The following is a 20,388-nucleotide window of genomic DNA, read 5'->3' on the forward strand; positions in this document are numbered from 1 at the left end:
GACACTACGACACTATGGTTTTATAGTGATGACACTACGACACTATGGTTTTATAGTGATGACACTACGACACTATGGTTTTATAGTGATGACACTACGACACTATGGTTTTATAGTGATGACACTACGACACTATGGTTTTATAGTGATGACACTACGACACTATGGTTTTATAGTGATGACACTACGACACTATGGTTTTATAGTGATGACACTACGACACTATGGTTTTATAGCTACGACACTATGGTTTTATAGTGATGACACTACGACACTATGGTTTTATAGTGATGACACTACGACACTATGGTTTTAAAGTGATGACACTACGACACTATGGTTTTATAGTGATGACACTACGACACTATGGTTTTATAGTGATGACACTACGACACTATGGTTTTATAGTGATGACACTATGGTTTTATAGTGATGACACTACGACACTATGGTTTTATAGTGATGACACTACGACACTATGGTTTTATAGTGATGACACTACGACACTATGGTTTTATAGTGATGACACTATGGTTTTATAGTGATGACACTACGACACTATGGTTTTATGGTGATGACACTACGACACTATGGTTTTATAGTGATGACACTACGACACTATGGTTTTATAGTGATGACACTACGACACTATGGTTTTATAGTGATGACACTACGACACTATGGTTTTATAGTGATGACACTACGACACTATGGTTTGATAGTGATGACACTACGACACTATGGTTTTATAATGATGAGGTGATATTAGGCCTCTTTTGGACATTGAAGTCACACCAGCTATGATACCACCTAGGCTCTTTTTTATATAGTAAATGTTTGTTTAAACAATAGTGTTTTCTGATTTTGGAAAGACATGTTGCTTCCAACACAATTGAGTGCAGACAATACATAATGACCTTTGACCTAAATTCATAATCCCTATGATGATTTATTATACATTTGGCTATGATAATCAGAATAAATTCTATAGGAGTTCCTGGCTGTCTAATGATGAAAAGATCAGTTCTTTGACCTACAGGATGAATGTTTTGACCTTTGACCTAAAGTTTGGGCACTTCTTTTGATTGACCCTCAAGGATATGTAGTGAATTCCTCTGATAAGGCCACAGCATCGGTAGTTTCTGGCCACTGCTGGTGAGATGTGACCTCTTGATATGACGTGGAGTCTTTGACTGTTTATACTGATCATTATACAACAAGGCTGACAGCTGTTCCGCTCTGTTACAATTGCATAATGTTTTAGACTGTATATTGTATGTCTCACAAGACAATCACAAACATGTTTACGTTATAAATGGTATCATGAATGTTTTGTATAATATGTAAATCTCTGGTCTGTGATATGGACTTTCTGTACTCCGTCCTTTTAGATATATTAATTTTTATTTATTTAGATTCAATGCTGTTTGTTAGATTCTTATTTTTACACTTTGCATTTTTGCAAATATAACCTTGAAATCCATTTCCTTGATTTCAACATTTTTCTAGATTTTTACAGACTGTGATACATTTCTTCGATTGTTTGTTTCAGTGTGTTTGTACATGTATGTGTTAGTGATCAAATGTAGTTGTTATGTCTCTTAATGTTGAATATAAGATTAAATTTTAGACAGTGATTTCAACTGGTAAAGTGACACCTGTCTAAACTGAACTGTTTTACTGGTACTGTGATCCCTCTAATGGTACAGTGAAGCCTGTCCAAACTGAACTGTTCTACTGGTACAGTGAAACCTGTCCAAACTGAACAGTTCTAATGGTACAGTGAAGCCTGTCTAAGCTGAATAGTTCTAACGGTACAGTGAAGCCTGTCCAAACTGAACTGTTCTACTGGTACAGTGAAACCTGTCCAAACTGAACTGTTCTAATGGTACAGCGAAACCTGTCCAAACTGAACTGTTCTACTGATACAGTGAAGCCTGTCCAAACTGAACCGTTCTACTGATACAGTGAAGCCTGTCCAAACTGAACTGTTCTACTGGTACAGTGAAACCTGTCCAAACTGAACTGTTCTAATGGTAGATTGAATCCTGTCCAAACCGAACCATTCTACTGGTGAGGTTTGTTTTCATTGTGAAACATGACTTTATCACATTGTTTATCACATTGTTTTTACATAAAGGCAGCCATGTTGTATTTAAATATCATGTCACGCCAACATGTCTCTGGCTGATCACGAGGTAGTTCTTAGAATAACACGTGTTTCAACACACCATCAACATAAACCAGTTCCTTGTATACAATATGTTGTATGTGCCCGACCTCTCGTTTTCTCAATGGTGGTCATGGGGAATCGTTTGGGTTGTCCTCCTATATTCCACTGTAAGACTTCCAGTGTGTATTCATCTATCCAGAAACTGTTATAAATATATGTTCCATTCGTAACTGTTGTAAAATCAATTAGACAGTAAAGTCATTAACATTATCAACATTGGTATCGTTGTACCCAACTAAAATGTCAGAGTATCAAAACTTCTTAAGGTTCATATCAATAGCATGTTTTGCCGAAATTAACATGTAGCCTAAAAAATAAAAATGTCAAAAGAAAGACCCATGGAGGATAGCCATGATACATATTAACAATTGACCAATTGACTTCTGTTTAATTGCACCAGAATGGTGATTTATATGCTGGTAAAATATCACTGGAATTGCTACTAACATGAACCTTAAACAGGGCTTCCACTGCCATCAAGTAGCCATTGTTTTAAAGTGTAATATAAGCACAACAGCTCAAAACGTATTATATATGCAGCATTTTTCTCGTTTGTCTTTAACAATGATAAACTTTTATATACCATTTACCACAATAACCAGCACATGTTATTACATGTCTGTGAAATTGTAATGAAGCTTTCCGTGTATGGTAAAATACATGGTTGGATACCCACGGTTGATTCCACTATGCTACGCTAGTAATTACCGTATATTATAATGCAATCAGCCGTGGGCATATCCGACGATGGGTGAAGTACTACTTAACATTATTGCTTTTTCATCTCCAATTGCTGTTTTATTAAAACTTGTGTAATTGATAATTTATTTATTGAGACAAGTAAGGAAATAAATAAGTGTGAAACAAATGGTATATATTTTTTTTGCCTGAAGAGCTTGCTCTGAAAGCAAGTGAAAGCGTTTTTGATGTTTTTATTATTATTATATGTACACCCATCGCAAGGACATTGTTTACCTATGATTATATATTTTGGAAGAGCGTTGTTCTCGTGCAACCAGACTTTGACATGCTCTTATGACACAGGATGAAATATTTGTCAATTATATGTGATCTGCTGGTTGGACCACGGGTTAAATATGTCATTCTGAGTCATAGGGCAACCAACCCCTACCCACACCCCATACCCAATATTATGTAATTATTGGTCCCCGTGACTGTGACTACTGGTCCCCATGACTGTGACCACTGGTCCCCGTGACTATGACCACTGGTCCCCGTGACTGTGACTTCTGGTCCCCGTCACTGTGACTACTGGTCCCCTTCACTGTGACTACTGGTCCCCGTGACTATGACTACTGGTCCCCATGACTGTGACTACTGGTCCCTGTGACTGTGACTACTGGTCCCCGTGACTGTGACTACTAGTCCCCGTGACTGTGACTTCTGGTCCCCTTCACTGTGACTATAGTGGTCCACTGTGACTACTGGTCCACCGTGACTACTGGTCCCCGTGACTGTGACTATTGGTCCCCGTGACTGTGACTATTGGTCCCCGTGACTGTGACTACTGGTCCCCGTGACTGTTACTACTGGTCCCTATGACTGTGACTACTGGTCCCCGTGACTGTGACTACTGGTCCCCGTGACTGTGACTACTGGTCCCCGTGACTGTGACTACTGGTCCCTGTGACTGACTACTGGTCCCCGTGACTGTGACCACTGGTCCCTATGACTGTGACTACTGGTCCCCGTGACTGTGACTACTGGTCCCCGTGACTGTGACTACTGGTCCCCGTGACTGTGACTACTGGTCCCTGTGACTGACTACTGGTCCCCGTGACTGTGACCACTGGTCCCTATGACTGTGACTATACTGGTCCACTGTGACTTTGACCACTGGTCCCTATGACTGTGACTACTGGTCCCTGTGACTGTGACCACTGGTCCCTATGACTGTGACTACTGGTCCCTGTGACTGTGACTACTGGTCCCCGTGACTGTGACTACTGGTCCCCGTGACTGTTACTACTGGTCCCCGTGACTGTGACTACTGGTCCCCGTGACTGTGACTACTGGTCCCCGTGACTGTGACTACTGGTCCCTGTGACTACTGGTCCCTGTGACTACTGGTCCCTGTGACTACTGGTCCCCGTGACTGTTACTACTGGTCCCCGTGACTGTGACTACTGGTCCACTGTGACTACTGGTCCCCGTGACTGGGACTACTGGTCCCCGTCACTGTGACTACTTGTCCCTAGCTGTGACTACTGGTCCCCGTGACTGGGACTACTGGTCACACTAACTACAGATTGACGTGTTAGTCGTCTAGACATCTTTGACAATCAGCTGGTCGGGAATGAAATCTAATAAAATTGATTCCTTACTTCTGATTTTGTTCTATTTAAATAAACAAAGCATACGTATCATGAATGCTTGGACCGTAATTTCCATAGATTGTGTCGTCGAGTCCTTTGTCTTTTGCTGTCGTAAGAGTTGTCTTTCTTTATCCAAACCACAAATATCTAAGCAGAATCAGGCTACTGAACAAGGACTTGATTATAACACGGCAAGAAAATAAGGCATGCGCTACAGCAAAAGTTTTTATTTTTGGACAAAATCTATTTCAGATGTATTATGAAAAATAGTATATATCAGATGTATTCAAATCGTGTTCTGTTGTCTAATCAACATTCCAGTGAACCACTTGGATGCTGATACATAGGGCAGTATGTGCGGTAGTTACATAGTTGTCTGATTTTATCAACATTAATTATTTTAAGGAATTTCGTTAACTCAAAATTTTCCGTAAGAAAGCAGTAAAGAATTTAAGGAAATTTCCTTAATTTAGATTTTTTCCTTAAATCCAATAATGATTTCCGAGGGAAATCTTTACGTTAAGGAATCAATCCGGGTCCTGTAAATAGCTTTTTTAAGCAATCAAGTGTCATAAAATAAGCTAGATCAAGCTTTCAACGACACGAAGATTGTGATTCTGTGAAGCACCACGTCCGGAACCTCCAACACTGGCAAGGCAGTAGACAGATATAAAACGTATTGACGAGTTTTAGATTATCTAGTTTATCCCTGTGGCAAATTTCAAAGTAACAGTAAAAAATTGATCGGGTCACGTGCTACCTTACTTGAAAAATCACTTGGCGACTTTCCGAGAAGGACGGGTCAAGGCCGAAGACTTCAATGGTAAACAAGATTAGTTTTTATCCATAGTCGTTGCTCTCTGATAAATGAAGAAATCAGTTTGTATTGGACTGAACCTCTACAAATCCAGTGCAGGTATGTCTAAGGCTTCCAAGGACTCCAAATGGCTTCTAAGGCGAGGCTTCCATCTGCTACACGTGAACATGGGCCAGTCTCTACACTATCAGCAATTGTAGATGAACATTAATTGTGAGGGGCATTGGTTGTATGTCAAATATTTCAACGAAATATCAAGTCATAAGCATATACCATGATAGCTGTGATATAGCTCCATATTAACAGTAGAAAAAGTGCAACAAAGACCTGATACATACATCAACAACAATCACAAGCTCGATCTCCTTAACTACAGACATATACACAGATATCCTCATCAGACCACAGGACACGGTCACAACCTTAACTACAGACATATACACAGATATCCTCATCAGGCCACAGGTCACGACACGGTCACAACCTTAACTACAGACATCTACACAGATATCCCCATCAGGTCACAGGACACGACACGGTCACAACCTTAACTACAGACATATACACAGATATCCTCATCAGACCACAGGTCACGACACGGTCACAACCTTAACTACAGACATATCGACAGATATCCTCATCAGATCACATGACACGACACGGTCATAACCTTAACTACAGACATATACACAGATATCCTCATCAGACCACAGGACACGGTCACAACCTTAACTACAGACATATACACAGATATCCTCATCAGATCACATGACACGGTCACACCCTTAACTACAGACATATACACAGATATCCTCATCAGACCACAGGACACGACACGGACACAACCTTAACTACAGACATATACACAGATATCCTCATCAGACCACACGACACGGACACAACCTTTACTACAGACATATACACAGATATCCTCATCAGACCACAGGACACGGTCACAACCTTAACAGACATATACACAGATACCCTCAACAGACCACAGGACACGGACACAACCTTAACTACAGACTTATACACAGATATCCTCATTAGATCACAGGACACGACACGGTCACAACCTTAACTACAGACATATACACAGATATCCTCATCAGATCACAGACACGACACGTCACAACCTTAACTACAGACATATACACAGATATCCTCATCAGACCACAGGACACGGACACAACCTTAACTACAGACATATACACAGATATCCTCATCAGACCACAGGACACGACACGGTCACAACCTTAACTACAGACATATACACAGATATCCTCATCAGGTCACAGGACACGACACGGACACAACCTTAACTACAGACATATACACAGATATCCTCATCAGACCACGGGACACGACACGGACACAACCTTAACTACAGACATATACACAGATATCCTCATCAGACCACAGGACATAACCTTAACTACAGACATATACACAGATATCCTCATCAGATCACAGGACACGGTCACAACCTTAACTACAGACATATACACAGATATCCTCATCAGATCACAGGACACAACCTTAACTACAGACATATACACAGATATCCTCATCAGATCACATGACACGACACGAACATAACCTTAACTACAGACATATACACAGATATCCTCATCAGATCACAGGACACGGTCACAACCTTAACTACAGACATATACACAGATATCCTCATCTGACCACAGCCACGGTCACAACCTTAACAGACATATACACAGATATCCTCATCAGATCACAGGACACAACCTTAACTACAGACATATACACAGATATCCTCATCAGACCACAGGACACGGACACAACCTTAACTACAGACATATACACAGATATCCTCATCAGACCACAGGATACGACACGGTCACAACCTTAACTACAGTCATATACACAGATATCCTCATCAGATCACAGGACACGACACGGTCACAACCTTAACTACAGACATATACACAGATATCCTCATCAGATCACAGGACACGGTCACAACCTTAACAGACATATACACTGATATCCTCATCAGATCACAGGACACGGTCACAACCTTAACAGACATATACACAGATACCCTCAACAGACCACAGGTCACGACACGGACACAACCTTAACTACAGACATATACACAGATATCCTCATTAGACCACAGGATACGACACGGTCACAACCTTAACAGACATATCGACAGATATCCTCATCAGACCACAGGTCACGACACGGACACAACCTTTACTACAGACATATACACAGATATCCTCATCAGACCACAGGATACGACACGGTCACAACCTTAACAGACATATACACAGATACCCTCAACAGACCACAGGACACGGACACAACCTTAACTACAGACTTATACACAGATATCCTCATCAGACCACAGGACACGACACGGTCACAACCTTAACTACAGACATCTACACAGATACCCTCAACAGACCACAGGACACGGACACAACCTTAACTACAGACTTATACACAGATATCCTCATCAGACCACAGACACGGTCACAACCTTAACTACAGACATATACACAGATATCCTCATTAGATCACAGGACACGACACGGTCACAACCTTAACTACAGACATATACACAGATATCCTCATTAGATCACAGGACACGACACGGTCACAACCTTAACTACAGACATATACACAGATATCCTCATCAGATCACAGGACACAACCTTAACTACAGACATATACACAGATATCCTCATCAGATCACAGGACACGGTCACAACCTTAACTACAGACATATACACAGATATCCTCATCAGACCACAGGACACGACACGGTCACAACCTTAACTACAGACATATACACAGATATCCTCATCAGACCACACGACACGACACGGACACCACCTTAACTACAGACATATACACAGATATCCTCATCAGACCACAGGACACGACACGAACACAACCTTAACTACAGACATATACACAGATATCCTCATGAGACCACAGGACACGACACGGTCACAACCTTAACTACAGACATATACACAGATATCCTCATCAGATCACATGACACGGACACAACCTTAACTACAGACATATACACAGATATCCTCATCAGATCACATGACACGACACGGTCACAACCTTAACTACAGACATATACACAGATATCCTCATCAGACCACAGGACATAACCTTAACTACAGACATATACACAGATATCCTCATCAGACCACAGGACACGACACGAACATAACCTTAACTACAGACATATACACAGATATCCTCATCAGACCACAGGACACGACACGAACATAACCTTAACTACAGACATATACACAGATATCCTCATCAGATCACAGGACACGACACGGTCACAACCTTAACTACAGACATATAGACAGATATCCTCATCAGATCACAGGACACGACACGGACACAACCTTAACTACAGACATATCGACAGATATCCTCATCAGACCACAGGTCACGACACGGACACAACCTTTACTACAGACATATACACAGATATCCTCATCAGACCACAGGATACGACACGGTCACAACCTTAACAGACATATACACAGATACCCTCAACAGACCACAGGACACGGACACAACCTTAACTACAGACTTATACACAGATATCCTCATGAGACCACAGGACACGACACGGTCACAGCCTTAACTACAGACTTATACACAGATATCCTCATTAGATCACAGGACACGACACGGTCACAACCTTAACTACAGACATATACACAGATATCCTCATCAGATCACAGGACACAACCTTAACTACAGACATATACACAGATATCCTCATCAGACCACAGGACACGGTCACAACCTTAACAGACATATACACAGATATCCTCATCAGATCACAGGACACGGTCACAACCTTAACTACAGACATATACACAGATATCCTCATCAGACCACAGGACACGACACGGTCACAACCTTAACTACAGACATATACACAGATATCCTCATCAGGCCACAGGACACAACCTTAACTACAGACATATACACAGATATCCTCATCAGATCACATGACACGACACGGACACAACCTTAACTACAGACATATACACAGATATCCTCATCTGACCACAGCCACGGTCACAACCTTAACTACAGACATATACACAGATATCCTCATCTGACCACAGCCACGGTCACAACCTTAACAGACATATACACAGATATCCTCATCAGATCACAGGACACAACCTTAACTACAGACATATACACAGATATCCTCATCAGATCACAGGACACGGACACAACCTTAACTACAGACATATACACAGATATCCTCATCAGACCACAGGACACGACACGGTCACAACCTTAACTACAGACATATACACAGATATCCTCATCAGATCACAGGACACGGACACAACCTTAACTACAGACATATACACAGATATCCTCATCAGATCACATGACACGACACGGTCACAACCTTAACTACAGACATATACACAGATATCCTCATCAGACCACAGGACATAACCTTAACTACAGACATATACACAGATATCCTCATCAGACCACAGGACACGACACGAACATAACCTTAACTACAGACATATACACAGATATCCTCATCAGACCACAGGACACGACACGAACATAACCTTAACTACAGACATATACACAGATATCCTCATCAGATCACATGACACGACACGGTCACAACCTTAACTACAGACATATACACAGATATCCTCATCAGACCACGGGACACGACACGGACACAACCTTAACTACAGACATATACACAGATATCCTCATCAGACCACAGGTCACGACACGGTCACAACCTTAACTACAGACATATACACAGATATCCTCATCAGACCACAGGACACGACACGGACACAACCTTAACTACAGACATATACACAGATATCCTCATCAGACCACAGGACACGACACGGACACAACCTTCACTACAGACATATACACAGATATCCTCATCAGACCACAGGACACGACACGGTCACAACCTTAACTACAGACATATACACAGATATCCTCATCAGACCACAGGACACGGTCACAACCTTAACTACAGACATATACACAGATATCCTCATCAGACCACAGGACACGGTCACAACCTTAACTACAGACATATACACAGATATCCTCATCAGACCACAGGACACGGTCACAACCTTAACTACAGACATATACACAGATATCCTCATCAGACTACAGGACACGGTCACAACCTTAACTACAGACATATACACAGATATCCTCATCAGACTACAGGACACGACACGGTCACAACCTTAACTACAGACATATACACAGATATCCTCATCAGATCACAGGACACGACACGGTCACAGCCTTAACTACAGACATATACACAGATATCCTCATCAGATCACAGGACACGACACGGTCACAACCTTAACTACAGACATATACACAGATATCCTCATCAGATCACAGGACACGACACGGTCACAGCCTTAACTACAGACATATACACAGATATCCTCATCAGACCACAGGACACGGTTACAACCTTAACTACAGACATATACACAGATATCCTCATCAGACCACAGGACACGACACGGACACAACCTTAACTACAGACATATACACAGATATCCTCATCAGATCACAGGACACGGTCACAACCTTAACAGACATATACACATATATCCTCATCAGACCACAGGACACGGTCACAACCTTAACTACAGACATATACACAGATATCCTCATCAGACCACAGGACACGACACGGTCACAACCTTAACAGACATATACACAGATATCCTCATCAGACCACAGGACACGACACGGTCACAACCTTAACAGACATATACACATATATCCTCATCAGACCACAGGACACGGTCACAACCTTAACTACAGACATATACACAGATATCCTCATCAGATCACAGGACACGACACGGACACAACCTTAACTACAGACATATACACAGATATCCTCATGAGACCACAGGACACGACACGGTCACAACCTTAACTACAGACATATACACAGATATCCTCATCAGACCACAGGACACGACACGGACACAACCTTAACTACAGACATATACACAGATATCCTCAACAGACCACAGGACACGACACGGTCACAACCTTAACTACAGACATATACACAGATATCCTCATCAGACCACAGGACACGGACACAACCTTAACTACAGACATATACACAGATATCCTCAACAGACCACAGGACACGACACGGTCACAACCTTAACTACAGACATATACACAGATACCCTCAACAGACCACAGGACACGACACGAACACAACCTTAACTACAGACATATACACATATATCCTCATCAGACCACAGGACACGGACACAACCTTAACTACAGACATATACACAGATATCCTCATCAGACCACGGGACACGACACGGTCACAACCTTAACAGACATATACACATATATCCTCATCAGACCACAGGACACGACACGGACACAACCTTAACTACAGACATATACACAGATATCCTCATCAGACCACAGGACACGACACGGACACAACCTTAACAGACATATACACATATATCCTCATCAGACCACAGGACACGACACGGTCACACCCTTAACTACAGACATATACACAGATATCCTCATCAGACCACAGGACACGACACGGACACAACCTTAACAGACATATACACATATATCCTCATCAGACCACAGGACACGGACACAATCTTAACTACAGACATACGACTATACAAAGACTTGTAAAGATACTCATTTCTCCATACACCATAACGCAAGGGAACCTCTTCTCTCTTCAACCACCCAAATTACTGCATTGTCCGAACTTGAAACTAAAGCAACACACAACATACCAGACGTATACAAGCACACACACATACCTCACACATACACACTCACACACCCCTCATCACACACACCCCTCATCACACTCACACTGACTCACGCACGGACACAATAGACTACCTCGTTTTAGTCCTGTTTATCTACACTTAATAAATAAAAAGAAAAAAAGAGCATGCGCACTGTACACACATCTCTAAAACAATCGCTATCATCAGCGAAAGTAATGGCAGCAATCATCACAGAGAGCCAAGTGATAAGAATTAAAAGTACAGGCCCTGCTCCTATAAAACAAATGTTACGTTAAAAATTCATGGGAAGCAATTCTTAATAGAAGACATTCAAATAAAAAAAATAACAGTAGAAATCCATGACAGAAAAACGTGAAAGTAGACGTTCATAGCAAAACTCCACACCTAATGATGGTGGCGTTAAACTCGTCATGTTTTCACAGTTTGGTTGTACAATGATTAGATCGGCGCTAATTAAGTTAAAACTATGTGTTAATTGATATTTTCTTAATAATGATAACTGTCGGCTCAGTATATAAACATATGCATAAAAATATTCGTGTGCCGCTCAAAATAGGGTAATTAGAGTTAGTCAAAATTAGTTGATCTGGTTTTTAGGGACATTGTACTTTTCAATACACTCATCATTCATATTCACGAATACAATGGTGTATGTTATCAATAGATATTGTAAGCTTAGATAAAGGTGAAGATATAAGACTGAAATTAAAACGTTTGTGGGAACGATTTCGAGCTATTTGTCGTGATGGAGACTGTCCCTGCCTGACAGGGATAGCTAGCTACCACCCCATCATAGCTGTCGGCTACTACTGATTTACTGTTTAGTTTTCATGTACCAATTTTATCCCCCTATGAATAGATTTATCATTAATGAACGCCAGTTTTGTCGTTTCAAAATAATTCTCTATAGATGATTAGCCAACGGCTGAACTTTGATAATGGGTTTCTGGTGTAAGACACTCCGTCAAATGCTACTAATATTCTCTTACGTTTGTCGAACGCCAATTACTTAGCACACCAACATAAACCTCATACATCATTCATATACAGGAAGTGTTCCATTCGGAGTGTATCTGCTTACAGCAACGCTTCCACATACAACCTTAAGACCGGAAGCAGAACATTCTGTGTACCATTGAATTGTATCAGTTTGCATGTATTGTCCATTAAGCAAATTGTGTCGAAAGCGGATTTACAATAGCAATAGCAATTCGTTGATAACGAATATACCATACTGAGATTTTGCCCTGTAAAATGTTGATGTTGACACAGTTTACAAAGTGATGACGTCACTGTCTGATGTATTTCGTGTCTCATTATGATTATATTACATCCGGTGTTGACAGGTTACATGTAAATATCTGAACCTTTTGTTTATTATGTAAAACACCAGTGTTATACAAGTAAAGGTTCTATAGATTGTTGATCTAGGTTGGAATCCATGGATTTACGTCAGGTATTCAGTTCCGAAATGGTAATTATGTCACGTGACCGGTGTTACATGTATCCCAATCTTACAAAAAAAAAGTTACGCGTCCTGGATGTCGAGAGGTTAGACGCAAGTCTGTCAACAACAACGCCCTAGAAGAATTCGATTCTTGTTTGAACGGATTGGTGGACAGTGGTTAGAGGTGGACAGTGGTTAGTGGTGGACAGTGGTTAGAGGTGGACAGTGGTTAGAGGTGGACAGTGGTTAGTGGTGGACAGTGGTTAGTGGTGGACAGTGGTTAGAGGTGGACAGTGGTTAGTGGTGGACAGTGGTTATTGGTGGACAGTGGTTAGAGGTGGACAGTGGTTAGTGGTGGACAGGGGTTAGAGGTGGACAGTGGTTAGTGGTGGACAGTGGTTAGTGGTGGACAGTGGTTAGTGGTGGACAGTGGTTAGAGGTGGACAGTGGTTAGAGGTGGACAGTGGCTAGAGTTGGACAGTGGTTAGAGGTGGACAGTGGTAAGTGGTGGACAATGGTTAGTGGTGGACAGTGGTTAGTGGTGGACAGGGGTTAGTGGTTAGAGGTGGACAGTGGTTAGTGGTTAGAGGTGGACAGTGGTTAGTGGTTAGAGGTGGACAGTGGTTAGTGGTGGACAGTGGTTAGTGGTGGACAGTGGTTAGTGGTGGACAGTGGTTAGAGGTGGACAGTGGTTAGAGGTGGACAGTGGTTAGAGGTGGACAGTGGCTAGAGGTGGACAGTGGTTAGTGGTGGACAGTGGTTAGAGGTGGACAGTGGTTAGTGGTGGACAGTGGTTAGTGGTGGACAGTGGTTAGTGGTGGACAGTGGTTAGTGGTTAGAGGTGGACAGTGGTTAGTGGTGGACAGTGGTTAGTGGTGGACAGTGGCTAGAGGTGGACAGTGGTTAGTGGTTAGAGGTGGACAGTGGTTAGAGGTGGGCAGTGGTTAGAGGTGGGCAGTGGTTAGAGATGGACAGTGGTTAGAGGTGGACAGTGGTTAGAGGTGGACAGTGGTTAGTGGTGGACAGTGGTTAGAGGTGGGCAGTGGTTAGAGGTGGACAGTGGTTAGAGGTGGACAGTGGTTAGTGGTGGACAGTGGTTAGAGGTGTACAGTGGTTAGTGGTGGACAGTGGTTAGAGGTGGACAGTGGTTAGAGGTGGACAGTGGTTAGTGGTGGACAGTGGTTAGAGGTGGACAGTGGTAAGAGGTGGACAGTGGTTAGAGGTGGACAGTGGTTAGAGGTGGACAGTGGTTAGAGGTGGACAGTGGTTAGAGGTGGACAGTGGTAAGAGGTGGACAGTGGTTAGAGGTGGACAGTGGTTAGTGGTAGTCAGTGGTTAGAGGTGGACAGTGGTTAGAGGTGGACAGTGGTTAGAGGTGGACGAGGACAGGTCAGACACAAAGTGTGGCATGTGTCGTCGCTCTGTTGGAAATGTTCCCGACAAGAATCGGTCGCAAGGTGTGAAATATTCCTTCATTTAATGCATGTAGTTTTTACACCTAATTACTTTTCTTATAGATTGTCAGATATATATTTCAGTATTGAATAGGAAGCGGTCCTATTCATTGCACCGTTTTAATTACAACCATAACACGTTGAGGTTATTATGAAACGGTGATTCACTAAGCTAGAGAAAATACAATATAAAAAAGTCTTGGTTGATTTAGACAATATCATTCGGCTTCACAATACTGCCGAATTGTATTATGCTTTTGAAGTAAAATTTCAGCTAATTATTTTTTCAATACAATATTCACTTTGTTTGGTAGTACTAGGTCAAAACGAAACGTCTGTGTAAGTCGTCCTGAAATGACCATAGCTGTTGATATGACGCCAGACGTTAAGTAAGTCGTCCTGAAATGACCATAGCTGTTGATATGACGTTAAACAATACATATGAGGTGTTACGCGGGTAAGTCAGCTTTCGTGGATGATGGGACCAAAAGTAAAGCTGAGAGACAGTGGCTACAGATGCATCTAAATGTGGACACATGATAAACGTGGTCTCGTGGACATACGTGGATTCTTGTTCTCGTATACCTCTGACGTGTGTACGTGGTCTCATGAACTCTTGTAAACTCCGAATGTAAATGCGGTCCCATATGATGTAAGCATGGTCCCATGGACTCTTATACAAATCAAATAGGATGTGAACATTGTCCCATGTATTGTTTCACAAACGAAATGCAAACGTGGTCTTAGTAACTCATGTATACCTCGGCTTTAAACGCGGTCCAAAGAACTCTTGTAAAACTCGGATGTAAATTAAACGCGGTCCCAAGAACTCTTGTACAAGTCGGATATAAACGCGGTCCCAAGAACTCTTGTACAAGTCGGATATAAACGCGGTCCCAAGAAAAGTCGGATATAAACGCGGTCCCAAGAACTCTTGTACAAGTCGGATATAAACGCGGTCCCAAGAACTCTTGTACCAGTCGGATATAAGCGCGGTCCCAATAACTCTTGTACAAGTCGGATATAAACGCGGTCCCAAGAACTCCTGTTCACATTGTAAACATTGTTATTTTCTATCCAGGGCTTTGCAAAAAGGGGTTAAACTTAATTTTGAATCGGTGATTTTATCATACAAAACCTCCGCATGTATTTTTGATTACATTGTCTACGTAATGCTATGTATATGTATAAAATTTCGAATACACCATTGAGTGTACAACGTTGGTTTTTTAAGACGACTCATTTATTCGATCCCGTATAGGAAGTATTAGTGGTAATTGGTGTTCCTACTGGTACCAACCACCATATATATATATAGTAACCAATCCATAGGAAATCTATTTTGTGGTCAGCACCTGTATAGTAGGCATCATTTACAGTAACGATTAGAAAACGGCGCGTAATGCTGGTCACATTGGGGTATACATCTTACATGTAGGGAATAGTAATGTACAGGATTAAATTGGAAGGTCTCGCGATAATTGATTCCAAAGTTTCAGACAGATAAATGAGTCGTTCGTTCGACCTGAATACTAAACTCAAGACAAACTGACCTAGAACAAGGAGCCCACCAACTAGTCCCATCCATTGTTGTTCCCGCGGGGCCTCGCGATCTCTCGAATTCGACCGTCACGAGACGAGTTCTCGCCTTTACCTTATTCGTCTTTACTGAACTGTGGTTGGCACTGTCGTGTTCTCAATGGAGCGAGTAGTTAGCACGGGAAACATGTACGGCCCGGTATCAGCTTCAGCACCTTAGGGTAATTGCTTGTCCAATTATGCAATACCTCGTGAAGTCGATAAAAGAACCGTATTGTTTAAGACTGGTTACGGAACAAAACAATTACAGAAATGTTGATAAAAACTTGAAAGGTGTTTGTCGGGGTCTTGTGTACTTTCATAGTGACAGTGCTGGCATTATTAAGTCGTATGGTGACAGGCACGTGCTGTAAGATGGCTTTTAAGACTTCATGTACATATACAGTACCCTACGGAGCTTTTTAAAATGTACCGCGAAAAGGTGTATACCTGAAATTAACTCTAGCCAAAGCCCCATGGGGATGTTCTTAACCCAGTTTGTTTAACCGTTTATAGAGAAAATAAAACGGGCTTTGAAAGTACACTGTATACAGTGCTCTACCGACTGAGTAACAAGTGACTTAACGTAACATTTCCTATCTGTAAGTTTGAATATTTCACTATCACACATTTTGAAGAAATATCCCGGTATGGTACAGTTTGAGTTTGTTGAAGTCACCATACTTACTTTCCCCATCCAATTTGACCCTCAGAATCGATCGTCGATCATCAAACTTAATTTCCTCCCAAAGGAGATAAATGGAATACAACAAAATCGACAGAAAAAAATAAATAAATAAGGAATATCAAAATAAGTGAAGAGTTCATTTAGCGCGCTTTCCTTGAGTAGCTACTATGTAGCTTACTCACTATCGCGTACTTACATAATGTACATCTGAATCAGGGCGAGAATAAGCGCGTGACTCTAACGACGAATCGAGCCGCCTTCATTTTGAGCTTGAGTTTGTTGAGGTCACTATACTTACTTTCTCCATCCAATTTGACCCTCAGAATCGATCGTCGATATATTTTTGGAAACATAGTATCTATTGTACATAAAGATAATAAATCCTGTCTAGGGGCTGCGGGCTTGGTCGATAATCTCTAGATAGTTTTTGTAGTGGTTAGAATATACTGCTGTATGGTTCGACTATAAGGAAAATACTGGACTCTGTGGACATGACAACCCCCACCAATGTATTGTAGATATCTGGAGAAGTAAAGTCGGTCGGATATGGAATATATTGACTGATGCCGATCTTATATGCCTGTTTACAACTCAGCTATCAACTTAGAATCAACTTAGTATTTCAGAAACAGGATTTTTACCTTTGTTCTTACCATTCGAATCTATTGTGAGATAAACACCATCTTTCTGATTATCTAAGTAAAAACATAAAGCGGCATACATGCATTGGTCTCACGGAGGAAGTAGACTTCAGGCAAGTACAATCTAACAATCGAAAACGAGCGAAATGATATTTCATATCTATCCTCCACATTGCGTTCACACACAAACACTGTATGATAACGATGACAAGTTATATATATACCCGCCAATAACACTTGTCCTGGTGCATGGTCTATGGCGGTCAACGTCTGTTTGTAGGAGATAACGTTTACAATAGTACATAATCTGAATACCGGCTTCAATCTATCATTGCAGTACCGCGTGTCCAAAGAAGTCAACATTTGTCAACAATTGGCAACTTTTGGTATCAGAATTTCAAATCTCCTTCAAGAACTCAACATAAAATTGACCGACATAACTGAATTTAACATATCTGATGTTCCCCATTTTAACTTCACTTTACATGTGAGTGGAAAACCCAGTGTGATGTCATAAGAACACAAAACCTCCTTTCGGGAATGCATTTCCAATTACCCTTCTCAGATGGTTCCAGAGAAAGTAAGAAAGTGGCTGCAGCCTTCTTCACTGATAATTCTTGCACTTTAGTTCGACTACCAGACGACGCCTCCATCTTATCCGCCGAAGCATGTGCCATTGGTTTGGCCCTCGACCTTATCAAGGGACACCGCATTAATATGGCAATCATTTGTTCTGACTGTCTGTCTGCTTTTCAAAATTTAAAGTTACGAGATCCTAAAAACACATTGTTTTCGAATATCTAGTATCTTAAAAAAGTGCAAAAAAACTTAACTTTGAGATTCCGAGCCATGTCGGATTGAAAGGCAACAACGGGCTTGTTGACAGGCAAGCAAAAAATGCTTTAAGTCCCCAACAAACAAATATCAAACTACCATATACAGATTTCAAACCTGTCATGTGTACTGCCATTCAACGTAAGTGGCAAGACGAGCAACAAACTTTACAGTCGAAACTTAAAACCTCCATTTCCAGTCGCAAAGGTCGTAGAGAGGAGGCAGCCCTCTCTCGACTCCGTACCCAGCACACATATCCTATAATCATTCGTACATCTTAAAACGAGAATTTACACTAACATGCCATACACGTGACACTCCATTTACATTGGACCATTTCCTATAAGAATGTTCCGATTTTAAACACATTCGTGATAACCACTTTCGGGTTCCGTTATATCATTTTAGTTCCGTGGATTCGAAGACACTATTAAGCTATTTTAAAGACACCGATCTATTCTGTAGACTTTAATGTCCTTTCACCTCTATTACTCCCTTTGACGTAACATCAGATAGTCCACATCATATATGTGTTATCTCTTTTATTATTCTAATCCCTTTTATTAGCTCACCTGTTACGAGTAACCGTGAGCTAATGCTGTACCCTCGGCGTCGGCGTCCCGACCCCACTTTAATGTTTTTGGGGTAAGTATTCGGAAAGCTTGTAAGCCCAAAAGCATACACCTCTCAACCTTCTAATTTGGTTTATACATTCATTAGAGATCTAGGAGTGATGCTATGTAAAAACATTATGCAGAAAAAAGAGTGATTGTTTTGCATTTTACCATTTTATGGACTTACTATTTTTGGCACCAAAACCCACTTTTTTTGCGGGTAAATTTTTGGAAAGCTTGTAAGTCCAAAAGTACACACATAACAACCTTCTAATTTGGTTTATACATTCATTAGAGGTCTAAAGGTGATGCTATGTCAAAATCCTACAGAAAAAGATTGTGATTTTTTTTTTTTTTTTTGCATTTTACCATTTTGTGGACTTAACGTTTTTGCCACCAAAACTCACTTTCAAGTTTTTGGGGTAAGTTTTTGGAAAGCTTGTAAGTCCACACCCTTCTAATTTAGTTTATAGACCCGTTAGAGGTCTAGGATTGATATTATGTGACGTACAATTTTAAAATGACATGCTTATACATAAATAAAAATGAGTGCATAGTGTGCGATATTGTGATTGCTGCTGCTGGTGTGAGCTTCGCAATCATTGATTGGATTTGTTTTAAAGCTTTAAATATACAAGGCTAATGATTTAAAAATGAACAATTTTATTTGAGTTTGTCTTCGTTACCCACATGATTGATCATAGTAAATTAGTTAACGGATTACGATGGCCCTAAATGACCACAGCCGTGGATGTGCCGTTAACCAAACCAACCAAACAAAAGCAAAGAAGGCACAAGTGTAAACGACACCACAGAACTTGGTGTAAAGATGACACGAGACCACACGGTT

The sequence above is a fragment of the Pecten maximus genome, chromosome 3 (genome assembly GCF_902652985.1).
Source record: "Pecten maximus chromosome 3, xPecMax1.1, whole genome shotgun sequence".
Classification (NCBI taxonomy): domain Eukaryota; kingdom Metazoa; phylum Mollusca; class Bivalvia; order Pectinida; family Pectinidae; genus Pecten; species Pecten maximus.